Genomic DNA, 14,479 nt, shown 5'->3' on the forward strand with positions numbered 1-14,479 from the left:
GGAGGAAAAAATCAGAAAATAGAGGGGCGTTCAATAAATACCCGGAAAAGTGCTCTCGATTCTTCATGTATCATCAAAAATAAATGAAAATGCTACAAAATGTAGACTAGGCAATACTGAGTTGATATGTCAAAATTAGATTGTCTTGGATAAATAATAAGTAAATGCGAGTCCAAATGGCAACGTCATGTGACGTCATCCAGCCTAATTTTGTCTCTTTTTCTATTTTACATGCGCTAAAACATTACTTGCCACGTACCTATTTTTCAAGCTACCTTTTCTTAAATTGGGCGAATATTGATACAAAATGTATGAAAAGTAAGCGTTATGCCAATAACGTCAAATTATAAATGTGACATCATTAAAATATTTGGCAGGCATATTGAGTTTGTCGTCGCTTGAACATCAGTGTTGAACGGAGATGTGAGATAACCTTTTGTGTTTTGAATCGAAAATCAAGGAAAGAGACAAATGCTATGCTGAAAAAGGTTTAAAGGACAATACCCTGAAGCAAACAAAATTTTGTGAGTGGGACGTGACGTTTTAAATTGATCAGGAGAATATTGATGACGACTTGTGTTACAGACATGAAAAATAACGTTCAGTCACATTTAATAAATTAAAGAGCTCCTTGATAGGGCATCAGTTTAGTGTCAAATTTCTTAAATACGAGAGGCGTTCAATATGTAATGTTACTCCGTATGTAGTTCCGTAACCGCTAGTTATTTTTAGATGCGGTTTTAGGCACATTATAGAGCAATTTATTGGGAACACAATGCTATATAATTTATAAAAATCGGTAGGTTCAAAGTAAAAAATATAATCATTTGAGTGAGGTGTGCTCAAGTTTACTGGACAATAATTATAATTTAGGTTTGTCCTGGGTATCAATAATCTCAGAAAAATAGAACCACTTGTAAAATCACAAAATTCTATCATTTTTCTACGTGGTAAAGCAATTTGTGATGAGTTTGCTATTGTTTTGAACTATTTATTGCAATTTTAATTTTACAACACAACTAAAAAATCTAAACTCGAGGTTGATTCCATCTGGAATATGTGTTGGGAGCGATTAATCTAAGTTGTAAGAACTAGTTTCGCAATCGAGAATTAAGATACTAGTATCAACTTAAACTACAAGAATTTTTAAACGATGATTATCGCGCCTGACAAAATTGCAGAGGTTTATTGTACTCACCTTATCATTTTTCGAGTAAAAATATATACACTCAATTTAAAACTGTTATAAACGTTTTTATTTTAGTTTTCATATGTGTTTGTGAAGATCATGATTTGTTTTATCTGTTTAAACTGAAAATTGAACTATAGTTCTAGTTGTTGAATAGTACAATCAAGGAATTGCATATTACAATCTTAATATTTTGGACATAAAATTGTCCAGTATACCCGAGTGCACCTCACTCAAATGATTATATTTTTACTTTGAATCTACCGATTTTTATAATTTATATAGCATTGTATTCCCACTAAATTGTTCTTTAATGTGCCGAAAACCGCATCTAAAAATAACAAGCGGTTACGGAAATACATGCAGAGTAACATTACATATTGAACGCCCCTCGTACGACAGGAACCTCATATGAACAGTATTTATTTATTCTTAGGAAGGTGTAAAATGCATTTAATGGTGATAAACATTGAATCAATGGTAATCACGAATGGTATTGATTAATTGAGTGTGATATGACAGCATCATAATGACGTTGGGCCGCTTTTGAGGCGATGGCGTTGCCTAGGAGACGACAAATAAATATTGTGCATGTTCTGAAATCTGTATTTTAGGTATTTGCATTCAGTATGTTCATACCCGTCATATTTTCAAATTTTAGCAAAATGAGACTAGAAAAAAAGAAATGAGAGCACTTTTCCGGGTATTTATTGATCACTCCTCGTATACGCAAACGAGACAACCCAGTAGATAAAAAATAATCTTCCAATTTCCACATGAACTTTTATGTACATACCAGATTTTTTCCTTCAAAAGATCCCATAAGAGCCTTTAAACTGATGCAGAATTTATACCTGTGATTATATCTGTATGACAGCTGCTTCGTATGTGGTCTTTGTGGTTCCTGGCTTCTTGTAATATTTTTAAAAAAAACCTGTATTCGGCCATCCCGCGGTCTTCACAATATCTTGAATAGAAACACCTTTTGCTTTTATTTTCTAAGTAGATGCTGTACGAATACTGTGTGGTCCATAATGGGTGACATTAATTCCTGCACGGAACTTGTGCGTTTCAAGTACTCCTTGATGACAAAATATATACACAACCGCCTATCTGGCGGGTAGGCTTTAAACTGCATGAAACTAACATGTTCCACTGGGCGACTTTGCTTAAGTAAACCATCAATATGAATAATAAACCTTGAACTCAACTTACTGATTAAATTCACTGACAGTAAATGAATAATGTGAATACGAGCTGCGTTTGTAAGAGCCATTAATGTTACCATCTTTAAAGTAAGGTCCTTTAATGATAAACACCTCCCAGGTGACAGTTTCCTAAGATAGGTTAGAACTAAATTTGCGTCCCATATTTCTGTATAACGGGTCTGTGGTGGTTTGATGCTGTATACTCCTTTTAAAATACGGACTACTAAGGGATGATTTCCAGCTGAGAAAAATTCCAAACTAATACCTAGTGCAGATAATGCAGATCTTGCTGTGTTCAAAGCACTATAACCTAAACCTGTCTCAAAAAGTTCTGTTAAATATTCAATCACATTGTTTACAGATGGATGTGTTTCACTAATTTTGTATTTACTACAGAATAATAATCATTTGGTAACGTACGATTTGTATTCTTTCCTTGTGGATCGTCGCCATGATGCAACGTGAATAGCGGTTTCTTTTCTAGAAAAGCCTCTGTTTCTGAACGAATTCCTGAAACACGACAATCAGACTCATCTTTCTCCAAAGTGGATGCACCTGTTCCAAGTGCGGTAGAGTTAACAGACCCTTGTTTTCCGGTATTAACCGTGGATTGTCCACCAACATTCCTAATAGGACTGGAAACCATGACTGAGTTGTCCATAGTGACACTACAATTATAACATTTGCTCTGTCTTTCTGAATCTTGCAAACGCAGCGACATATCATCATTATTATCATGCTGAAATACATAAGAACATTCAAATTTACTCCAGTCTTTGCTAAACGCATTTATATATGTTGCACCAGGATCTGGTTTGAATGAGCAGAATACATTCACCTTATGATATAGCCTAGAAGCAAACAAGTCAATGCTTGGTGTTTGCCAAACTTTTCAGATTCTAAGAAAGATTTTTCTAATTTCCCATTCTGTATTATCATTGAACTGTCGAGAAGGCGCATCTGCCTCATGTTCTCTTCCAGCTATTTAAGCACAGGTAATCCATACATTATGCACAAGGCACCATAACCATATACTCCTGTTACTTCAAGCATCTGATTTACAACCCCCAAAATTGGTCACATAGCACACTGCAGTAGTGGAATCTGATAATTTTTTTACATGTTTGTTTGAAATTTTATCAGCCAAAGATTGCAAAGCAAATAAAATTGCTTTTAGTTCTAAAACATTGATGTGCATATTTTTTTCGACTTTGGTCCATCTTCCACCTATATTGCCTTCAATAACTAGACCCCAGCCTAAGTAAGAACTGTCTGCCTGAATGACCAACTCAGGATTCCCCTTATCCAGCCGTCTGTACTGTGCATGGATGTTAGTAAACCATCATTTCAAATAGTGTTTCATATCTAAACAGATACGCATGTATGCATCAAGATTTCCTTTCCTCTCTTTAAGCGCTTTAGACTTTGCTTTTTCTAATTTGCGATAAACAAGCTTTCCATAATCTACTGCAGAAAAAGCAGCTACTAGGATACCAATAACATTAGCCGCTGTGCGAATGGTAGCAGAATGGCTCAAAATAATTTGCGACATTCATCAGCAATCTGATTTTTCCTTTCCTGAGGCAAATAGACAATCATTTGCTCAGAATCAATAACATTTCCTAAATGCTAGATAACTAAGTAGGGATTAAAACAGATTTTTCTTCACTGATCATGAATCCTAGTTTGGTCATAAGACTTGCAGTGTCATGTACATTCCTCTTGCAGTCTTGCCGCTTAACAGATTGTCATCTATAAAACCTGTACTAATATGACCCTGATTTTTTAGACATGAATAAACTGGCTTCATTAGCTTGGTAAAAATTTACGACCCGTGTGCCAAGCCGTTGGGCATCGTACAGAATTGGAACAGTTTGTTTCTGAATATAAACCGTAAGTACTTCTGATGCTCTTCTGCTATCTTAATGCTGTAATAAGCATGGCGTATATCAATACTAGTTAGGCTTATGCCTTTTGTGATTAAGTGGACTGCTGTTTCAAAAGTATCCATTTTAAAATGGTAATAAGGAATAAACTGAATAAGTTACTTCAAATTCAAAATTAAATGATACTCCCCATTTTGAATTGTCTTAAAAATATAGGGATAAAAACTGACCTCCTGTAAATTTAACCTCTTTAATAACCTCCATTTCCAACAATGTTTGAATTTCGAATTCTATATTTTTTTCTTCCATTTTATTAAAATGACATTGTAGAGGAGGCTGCGACTGATATGGCTCAATGCCATCAATGAACTTAATATGACAATATTGAACAATATCCAATGCATATGGATCAGAAGTATTTTTCCCATTCAGAAACAAACTGTTCCAATCTGTCTGCTTTGAAATTTGTATTTACCTGATTTGAATTGCTTATGTTTTAGCTCGTCCTCGACTAGCCGAGTTTTTGACTCGCCAGCCAGTCCAGCCGAAGCTGAACCAAATCGCGGAAACCTCTTCCAAAGGGAGGTCGACGATCACGAAACTGACCCCTCAAACCAGGTCTACCTCTGTGACCTTGCTGCATTCGATTGCCAATTTTGTTACAATCCTCAATTTCTTTTGCTGTTTTAGAGACATCGTCGCCAAACAGTTCTGGTCTCAGGAAATCACATGTTAATTTGATATTTAGCATGTCCCATTAAAGCCAAAAAAATCATTTCACCCGTCAATATTACAGGACAGGTCACATTTCACATCATTTCAAGAGTCAAACAAACTTTTCTCTATGTTTGCAGCGAGGTTCATAGTTTTTTTTGTAATAAAAATACAATGTACCAGCCTTTACTATGGACATTCCAACATTTTGCAACTTCTTATCATTGGTTCTAGCTTTACTGGACACAACATCCCGGATTAACTTATTTAATCTGACTTCTTTGAGAGCTTCACAGTTTTCCGGTCTTGCAGAACTTTCATCTTCACTCATACCGTTACGAAAAATTCAAACACATTTTCTGCTAGAATAGAATCTACATCAGCACTGCAAATTTCTTGATGTTTAAACTTGCCTGACAAAGACGCAAACCTACTATTTGTATTCGAACTGTGATTGTCACCCTCATTTTCACACTCGTTAGAACCTACGGTCCTAGATTTCTTACGTGCAGGGCCACCCCACTGTGTCTCAGAATCACACTTAAATTGGTCATCATAGAGATTTGCGAATTAATCCGATACCGAATCCGAGATTGTAATCCAATATTCTTATTGTATTTTAAGGGATAATCTCAAAACATTTATGTGCTATATTTATGTGCTATATAATATACATCAATCAGAAATATAGGAAAAGTATTGGTCTTTTTAATTCAATGTTTTAACTTGAATCTATTGTTTTCTGGTAGTCAGGCCTAACAAAAAATGTAAATTAAAATAAGGCGGTTGTTTCTTTAGAGCATCAGTAAGTTGAATTCTAGCATCACAGACCATGTTCAAAGCATGTTATAAAGTTGAAAAAAATTCTCAAAGGCCATAAAACATTTAGGGTCGGACAAAACATTTATGGTAAGTCGGAAAACCGTAAACACACAATTTTTCTAGGCCTCATTACTGTTTTTATACAACAATGAAATTTAGTTAACGCTGTTCTGTTAAGTGTTAAGAAAAAACCACACGTCTCATAGTTAACTGTGGAAACACACAGGGCGGACAGTAGACATCTTTCTTCTTATTTCTGGTATCATGTCGGACGTTATCAAGCGAGTTCATTGTAAAGCTTGAACTAAGGGCTGCATATTATCTTGATACCTTAGTAGGTCTGTGGGGCAAATAAGAAAAATTTCTTTAGTAACTCTTACGGATTTTTACGACATTATACAGTTAAATTTGAATCTCTAAAAAGGTTCAGTGAAGACTTTTGAAAAGCACGAAAAAGTGTTATATTCTTATTTCTTTCACAGATAATCCTGAAAATATTAAGTTCACCTATCATGCTGTATTGATGGTGTATCTATGTTCATGAGATGTCCATCGTAGGTCCGTCATCAGCGCCCGTACTTATTGTTATGAGCATCCTCTGTTTAACAACAAAGTCAGTTTTGACCAGGTATAACAGAGAAAAATTTGTTCATGTTATAGGTGCTCTTTCGAGACATGAACATATGGAGTCATCAATGCAGAGTTCCGGCAACCGAAATTAAGACTTATTCTCCTGGCTTACTTCTTTTCATCACAGTAATGTTATCTTCAACTACATTTCATTAAGCCCATTAAGTTACCTGTATAGAATAGTCGAATCTCAGATTTTCTTATTATATATGGCTGTTGTGCATAAAATTATTTGGTGGCCGTCAGATTATTCGCTATGTTAAACATGGCCGTGAGAGGCAAATATGGTTTCCATATTATCTATAACTATAACGGATTTCTTTGGGAATCGCCTTTTACAAGAATGCTATGCTGATTTAAATATGGATCCATAGAAATGTTTCTTTGGTGAGTCTAAAGAATGTGACTGTCAGTGATTGGAGCACGGTTTCCTCATACAGCAACAGAGTAAAATTTTGTGATTTTCTTTGTCATATGCCAAGGGCTGATTTGGGGCGCACCCGGCGTCGCCCCCCTCCCCCTCCCCTCACATCGCCGGGGCATAGGTAATTTGACTTTTGTTCTGGGGGAAAACAGCAAAATATGCATGCATTTCCATTGCTCGATACGCTCGCATACGTAATTTATCTCTTGTTATGGGTGAAAAATAAAATATACACATTTTTTTGTCGTTCGCTACGCTCGCATAGGTAATTTTTTTTTGCTCTGGGTGAAAAGTATAAAATATGCATAACTTCTCGCTTGCTACGCTCGCACATTAAAAATCTGACTAAGTTTTCATGAGCTCCTATAACGCTCTTTACTATTTCGACGTTAATAGCCTTTGATAACCCCTCCCAATAAAAATCCTCAGAAGTCGGGCCAAGAAATTCTATTCCGAGAATAAGTCTGACAAATCATAAACATGGACTATGACTAGCATGTTATTTTGGTTTATTTTGACAAAACCTGTCCTTTTCAGTACCAAATACAGTACCTCAGATCGCCCGGAATGCACCAGATTGATCCACTGGTTTCAAAATTTTTCGGGTAAGCATGTCCCGGTAGTCACGTTAGCACAAGGAATCGGTAAAATCGAATGATGCTCCCCGATGCATGTGCTTAAGGGAGATAATCCAAAAAGTAGGTAAGGTAGAGTTTTGGTTATTTGACACTGTACTTTTTGTCAATGGCCTCTATCATTTAGTGAAGTCTCAATGAAATGCCATTAATACTTTTCAAGTAATGCTCCGGGCAAGCCTTGTTTTATGTAATAAAGGGAGATAATTCAAAAACTAGGTATAGTAGAGTTATGGCTTTTTGACTTTCCACTTCCCGTTAATAGCCTCTATCATTTCGTGAAGTTTAAATGAAATGCCATTAATACATTTAAAGTAAGACTCTGAACAAGCCTTATTTTGTATAATAAAGGGAGGTTATTCAAAAAGTAGGCAAGACAGAGTTATGATTCTTTAACAATGCACTTTGTCTCATTGGTCTCCATGATTATGTAAAGATTCAATCAAATGCCATGAAGACTTTTCAAGTAATACTCTGGACAAAAGTGTGACGGACAGACGGAAGTACGGACAAAGGGGCAGCAAAAAAATGTGTAGTCAATCAACAAAAACAGCTCAAAGTTAAAATGTTAGCCAACAACCATTTTTTATCATTTGAACCACTAGATGTTTTGAGAAAGTCCCTAAAGTATACCCGAAGTCAGATTCTGATTCGGCATCGGATTAATTCCCAAATGTCTCATATTCATCACAATAATCATAGACATTTTCAAAATCGTCCATTCTCTTAGCTAGAAGCTGCTGAGAATTTTGAATAGATTTTAAACATTCCAAAATGGCACTTGTTTGTAACTGTGCCGACTGCACGTCCGAAGTATCAAAATTTTCTAAAGTTTCTTGTACGGCACTTCTCTTCGCAGGGGCTTTTCCTTTTCCGGAAGAAGCCGAGCTACATCTTTGGAGTTTTCACCTTTGTCCTTTCCTGAATCGACTATAACAGCACCATGTGCGAATAATTTCAGACGAAAATAATAAATAACTCCAATCAGTTTTACAATAAATTTCGTGCCAAGCACGAAGAAAAAAGTCAGATTAATGAACACTACGATAAATAGCACACAACGTGCGCTCAGAACGACACAAAAAGTCAATAATTTGCACGTTTGAGCTACGCCCAAATCTCTTTGCGCCATAAGCGGAAACACACTGATTGCGCATGCGCGAAGTTACATGCTCATTTTAGACAATTTTATTTTCTAAAAGAAATAAAATTAATGTTTCCATTTTGAAGTTTACCTTACTGCTATATCACAATGTGAAGCAGCAGTATTGCTTTTTGTACTCCTAACATAAAGAAAACCAGTTGCAAATCTCGGACTTGCTTAAATCTAGCAAAACTATTTAAATAAATACAATCCGCAATAATTTTCCTGCATCAGTGAATTTTGCTATGAATATCTTGACTCTGTAAACTATTTCACAGATATAACCGTATGGGCTGACGAAATAAAGTTATATGAAAATGACGTTCGATAGGACAGGTTGAATATAACGGAATGGGAAGTAGTAAGAATTTATATCTTATGAAAGTAGCAATTAAGAATATACCAACTATATTTACGAGGAAATTTGTTTGCGTTAATTCTATATTTATTATTATCACTATTCACACATTATACATTATACACGCTGCTAAACCAGAACGCAATGATCATGAGGATGGATTTTATTTATATGTTTTAAAAAAGGGAATATCCATTAAACAGATATCTGCAAATTTATACCGCATATCGTATTCAAACTGGAATTGTGATATAGACACATCGATTGCAAGGAACTTTAAAAAGATGAACATTTCATGGACAGACATATTTGAAAAGAGTATAGAGGTGTTGAGCAAAGAAACTATATTCTCACCTGCACAATTACGTACAAAAATGGGTGTATTGCCTGAAGATGGATCACCCGTTACCATAGTCGCTAGACAAGGTAACGTGAGCATACCAGAAAAAAATGTAATTATTCGTCTTAACAGGCATGGTCCACTGGATGCAAGAACGACGATGATTATGTGTTGGCCACGTCCTGTTAAAACAGTGACCATGTCTGCACGGGAACAACCAAACGATGAAATAATTCATTGGATTCATCATAGAGCTAATGGCAATGATAAAAATCGTGGCTTATGGAACACGTCGCAGCCGCTGGTAATACCTGAAAAACTTTGGAATCACGAAAATTTAATCTATTATAGAGGGCCTTTATTTTTCATGAAAGGAAAGTATTTTGTCGGCAACTTTACAAAATGCAATAATTTTAATAACTTCATTGGGTTGGGTGCATTAAATCGAATTATCCATGTAATGGGAACTGTTACAACTTTGGGATTCAGTACAAATGCAGATAGATACAACACTGTATCCTTCCAAAGAGTCCAGAATCTGGCAAATAAATTGGCTTGGTCGTATTACGTTGTGAAAGAGTTAACGGATACCTCATGATTTTTAAAAGACAACCAATATCCGCGGAGCCAAACAATTTAGAGGCTTTTGTCTCAAAATTATTTACCCTTTAGGAAATATATTTATCGATTTAACTGTGAGCATACTATTGTGTATTAAATTTTACAATAACTCGTAGGAAAATAACTAAAAATGACAGAGATGTAATAGTTTCTAATTTTCATGGTTCTCGGATAAGGATTTGGATGTTAATCAGAAAGATGAAAAGATTTTCTTTTTCAATTTTAGAAAATGACCATTTTATCGCCATTGAAGTATGTTAAAGTCATGGGTTCATCGTAGTCATAAATCTACTTTTGAAAGAAAAACTGCTTACTGATTTTGTGTAATTATCCCCCGCCGATAAAATCGGGAGGTGGGTATTGAAATGGCGTTGTCCGTCCGTCAGTCCGTCCGTCCGTCCGTCCGTAGCCATTTCTCAGTAACTACTTGGTAGAATTTCATGAAACTTGAAATAAACATGAACCAACTTACTGCGATGATGCCCGTCAAGTTTTTTTTTTGATTGGTCAATTTCCCTCAGAGTTATTGCCCTTGATTTAATAAAAAATGTCCGTCTGCAGCTATTTCTCAGTAACTAACAGGTAGAATTTCATCAAATTTGAAATAGACATGAACCAAGATACTGTGCTGATGCCCGTCAATTTTTTTTTTTTTTGATAAGTCAATTTCCGTCAGAGTTATTGCCCTTGATTTAATGAAAAATGTCCGTCTGCAGCCATTTCTCAGTAACTAGCAGGTAGAATTTCATCAAACTTGAAACAGACATGAACCAAGATACTGCGACGATGCCCTTCAAGGTTTTTTTTCGATTGGTCAATTTTCCATATAGTTATTGCCCTTTAATTGTTTAAAAATCCACAGATCTATACATAACAAACCAACCAGTTGGAAGAATTTCATTAAACTTCTTTCATTATTTTCCATTAACATGTATTATAAACATGTGATGTTGTGTACCTACACCTGGTCACCACCTTACCTTGGTCCCCCCCCCCCACCCCATCCCCCCCCCACCATTTTTTTTTTTTTTTTTTCATTTTTCATTTTCTATCAATATTTATAATCAACATGTAAACTGTTGTATCCTCACCCCCCCCCCCTCCCCCCGTCCAGCCCCACCCAAACAAACCATTCATTTTCTTTTAATTTGATTTTGACTAATGAAATTATTTGCTTCTTGGTAACATTCTTAACTTTTTGCTGGATATATTTTTTTGCCGTTCCTCAACTCTGACCCTTTCGGCGGGGGATTCCAATTCATCGAATTTGCTTGTTTGTTCATATTTTTTAAATTAATTCAATAAGGTTTCATATAATAAGATTTCATACAATACATTTACTATATTATTGTGTGAAAGCTAACATATCTAAACTGTGGTGTTCTATGGTATTTAGCACCTAAATCAAAGACAACAGATATAAAATATTATGCAAAAGCGAATGTTTTTGTGTCTTCTAGAAACCTTTTTATCTGTACTTTGTACTTCTATTGAATTAACTGCATATTAATGACAAATGGAAAAGACAAACACTCACTTACGCGCCCATTCATACAAAGTTGTTTTTATGACAGATAAACCTATAATTCTTATATGATAAAGATTCTTTCGTTACCGTATTCTGTGTTTACGTTCTAAAAGACTGCTTAAGTGTTTGAGTCATGTAGAAGTCTATATTCTTTTACATGTATCACATTCATTATAATACAAATTATTCAGATTATTTTTTTCAATATAATTTTTCAGTTTATCCCAGCTATTTACAAAATATTAATGATAATCAAAGGTTAAGGCTGTTTGTCTGTAATGTTGATCTGACAGTTAATAAATTACTTGACAGTTATGACTTACAATTTTGCATCAGTTAGTTTACAGTGGTATATATATTTTTGCAGTACGAAATAGGAAGCTAATCTCTTTTTCGTTTGATTCTGTTGTCCCAAGAATATATTTTGCGTGACAATTTCACACTGATTTGTAAAATGATTTGTCATGAAATTAGAAACGCAAAAGATGTGTTATAGTTCCTCTGTAATGTTTGCCAAAAGTACAATTTGGATAATCTTTATAACTTACTTTGAATAGAAGGTCATTAGTGCCTAAGATTCTTTAAACTATCCTTTTTTGCAACCATTGTATAGACGGGTTTTTGGTAATTGTAAAAGGAAGAGAATGTTTTCTATTCGTCTTCTTTGATTTTAATCTTAAGATGTTGCCCTCATTTCAACTTACATGAAAGTGAATTTGACATTAATATGTTATAATTTGGCCGAGACCCTTTCGAATATTTTTAAGATATAACTGAAATTTGGTGGCAGAAATGGTCAAATAACTTGCTTCTGAAATATATAATTAATCTTTTTTAAATACATGTAGTTTGATACAGCCAGCGCAATTCCTTTAAAATGCAAACAAATGCACTGAAATAATATTTTTGATTGAACTCGTCAAAGTTGTAAAACATTCCATCAGAATTTAACAAATCTCCTCTGCATAGGACCCCAGAATCAAACCATGATTTAGTAAAAAAAAAAACGCCTTTACCGCCAACTAGAATATCTGCAATATAAATCAGAGGAAAATTTAATATGTTATCGGCAAAGTTTTATATATGCATTTAAAGGGTCTCTCCAAAATATATTGGCAGCAGTCTCTACTATATTTTGTCCATAATGCATTCCACAGTTTAACAAGTTGTTTTTGTTGAAGAATGTGTTAATAATATCTAGCCCTTTTCCATTGTGTTCTAATATACGTTTTATCCAAGTGATATTTAAAGCTGAAATAAAATCATTTAAATTAACAATGCTAAGTCCACCATTTTTATAGCTTTTAGTTAAAATGTCTTTTTTATTTCGCTTTGCTTCATAGATTACATTATTTGGCGTATTCATCTGCCTTTTCCAGTGTTTAGAAAAGACTCCGTTTTATACGTTTTGGTCTGTAATTAAGATTTGACATTTTGTTCATGTCGATGTGAAATTTGATACCAGGCATCTCGAAACTATGCTGATCCGAATTTAATTTCCATTTGGTAATTGCACTCTTTGTAATGTACTTTTTTCCTTTTCTATCCAGGCAGTTTTGTCTTATCAAAATTTACCCGAAGGCCAAAAGGATTAGTGAATTTGGATAATTGCGTTTCATTTAAGGAAGTGATCGACCGATCCAAAATTGTTGTTGTGTCTTCAGCAAATTGTGATAGTTTATGTTCTAAGTCATTTACTTCCCACTTAAGTTCGTAGGTAGAGTGTTGCTCTACGGATCGCGGGGCCGTGAGTTCGATCCTCGGGCGGAGCTATTATTTCGGTGACTATTTGATAAACGACATCGTGCCTGAAATCATTAGTCCTCCACCTCTGATCCATGTGGGAAGTTGGCAGCTACTTGCGGAGAGCAGGTTTGTACTGGTACAGAATCCAGAAACACTGGTTAGGTTAACTGCCCGCCGTTATATGACTGAAATACTGTTGACAAACGGCGTTAAACCCAAAACAAACAAACAAAAAGTCATTTACTTTTATACCTTTAATTTAGACCTAATTTCAAGAGACAGTATGTCTGCACATAAAATAAAGATGTAACAATGGTAAGGATCACCCTGACGACAACCATGCTGAAATGGAAAACATGAGATAAAAAGCCGCTTTGACAAACTGCAGATACACCGTGTTTATAAAATATATTAAACCCTTTTCTGATATCACAACCAAAATTGAAAATAATTAATGTTTTATGTAAATAAAGGACCACTACAACATGTCAAATATCTTTTCAAAGTCTATTAAAAGTAGTAAACCAGGAATGTTGTTTTCTTCAGTATAATTCATTAAGTCGTAAATGAGTCTTGTATTCACTCCAATGTATCTTCCTTTAATAACTCATGTTTGGTCGTTGTGTTTTAATTTGTTTATGCATATTTTAATTCTATTCGAACTGCAACCAGATTCAATCTTAGAAACAGTATTATCAAGGGGTCTCCGCGGCCGAGAGGTTAAGATCGCAGACCTTAAATCACTTGCCACTCATCAATGTTGTTTCGAGTCTCGAAAGGGGCGTTTAATTCTTCAGATAGGGAAGTCATCCAGCTGGCTTATGGAAGGTCGGTGGTTGTACTGACGTGCACGGCCGTGGTGAAATAATGCACGGAGGGGCCCCTGGGGTCTTCCTCCACCATCAAAGCCAGAAACTCTACATATAACCTCAATTGTGTTGGTGCGACGTTAAACCTAACAAAACAAAACATGGACAGAAATAAGTAACGTTATTGGAGGAGGTGATGAAGAAATGGAAGGATCTGAAGGTACTTTGAATTTCATTTAATGTTCTAATACCATTTTTTTCAAGTATTGCTTTGCTTTATCTCCCTTAGGAATGCATGATACGTTACCTTGTGATTGAGTTATTGATAAATTCTCAGAAATAAATGCATTATTTAGAACTTAACAATCAGAAACGCCTGTTTCACCACAAAAACGTTGTAAAATTCGGCTGCAGAATCCAGATGA

This window comes from Mercenaria mercenaria, chromosome 10, assembly GCF_021730395.1.
Source record: "Mercenaria mercenaria strain notata chromosome 10, MADL_Memer_1, whole genome shotgun sequence".
NCBI classification, from domain to species: Eukaryota; Metazoa; Mollusca; class Bivalvia; order Venerida; family Veneridae; genus Mercenaria; species Mercenaria mercenaria.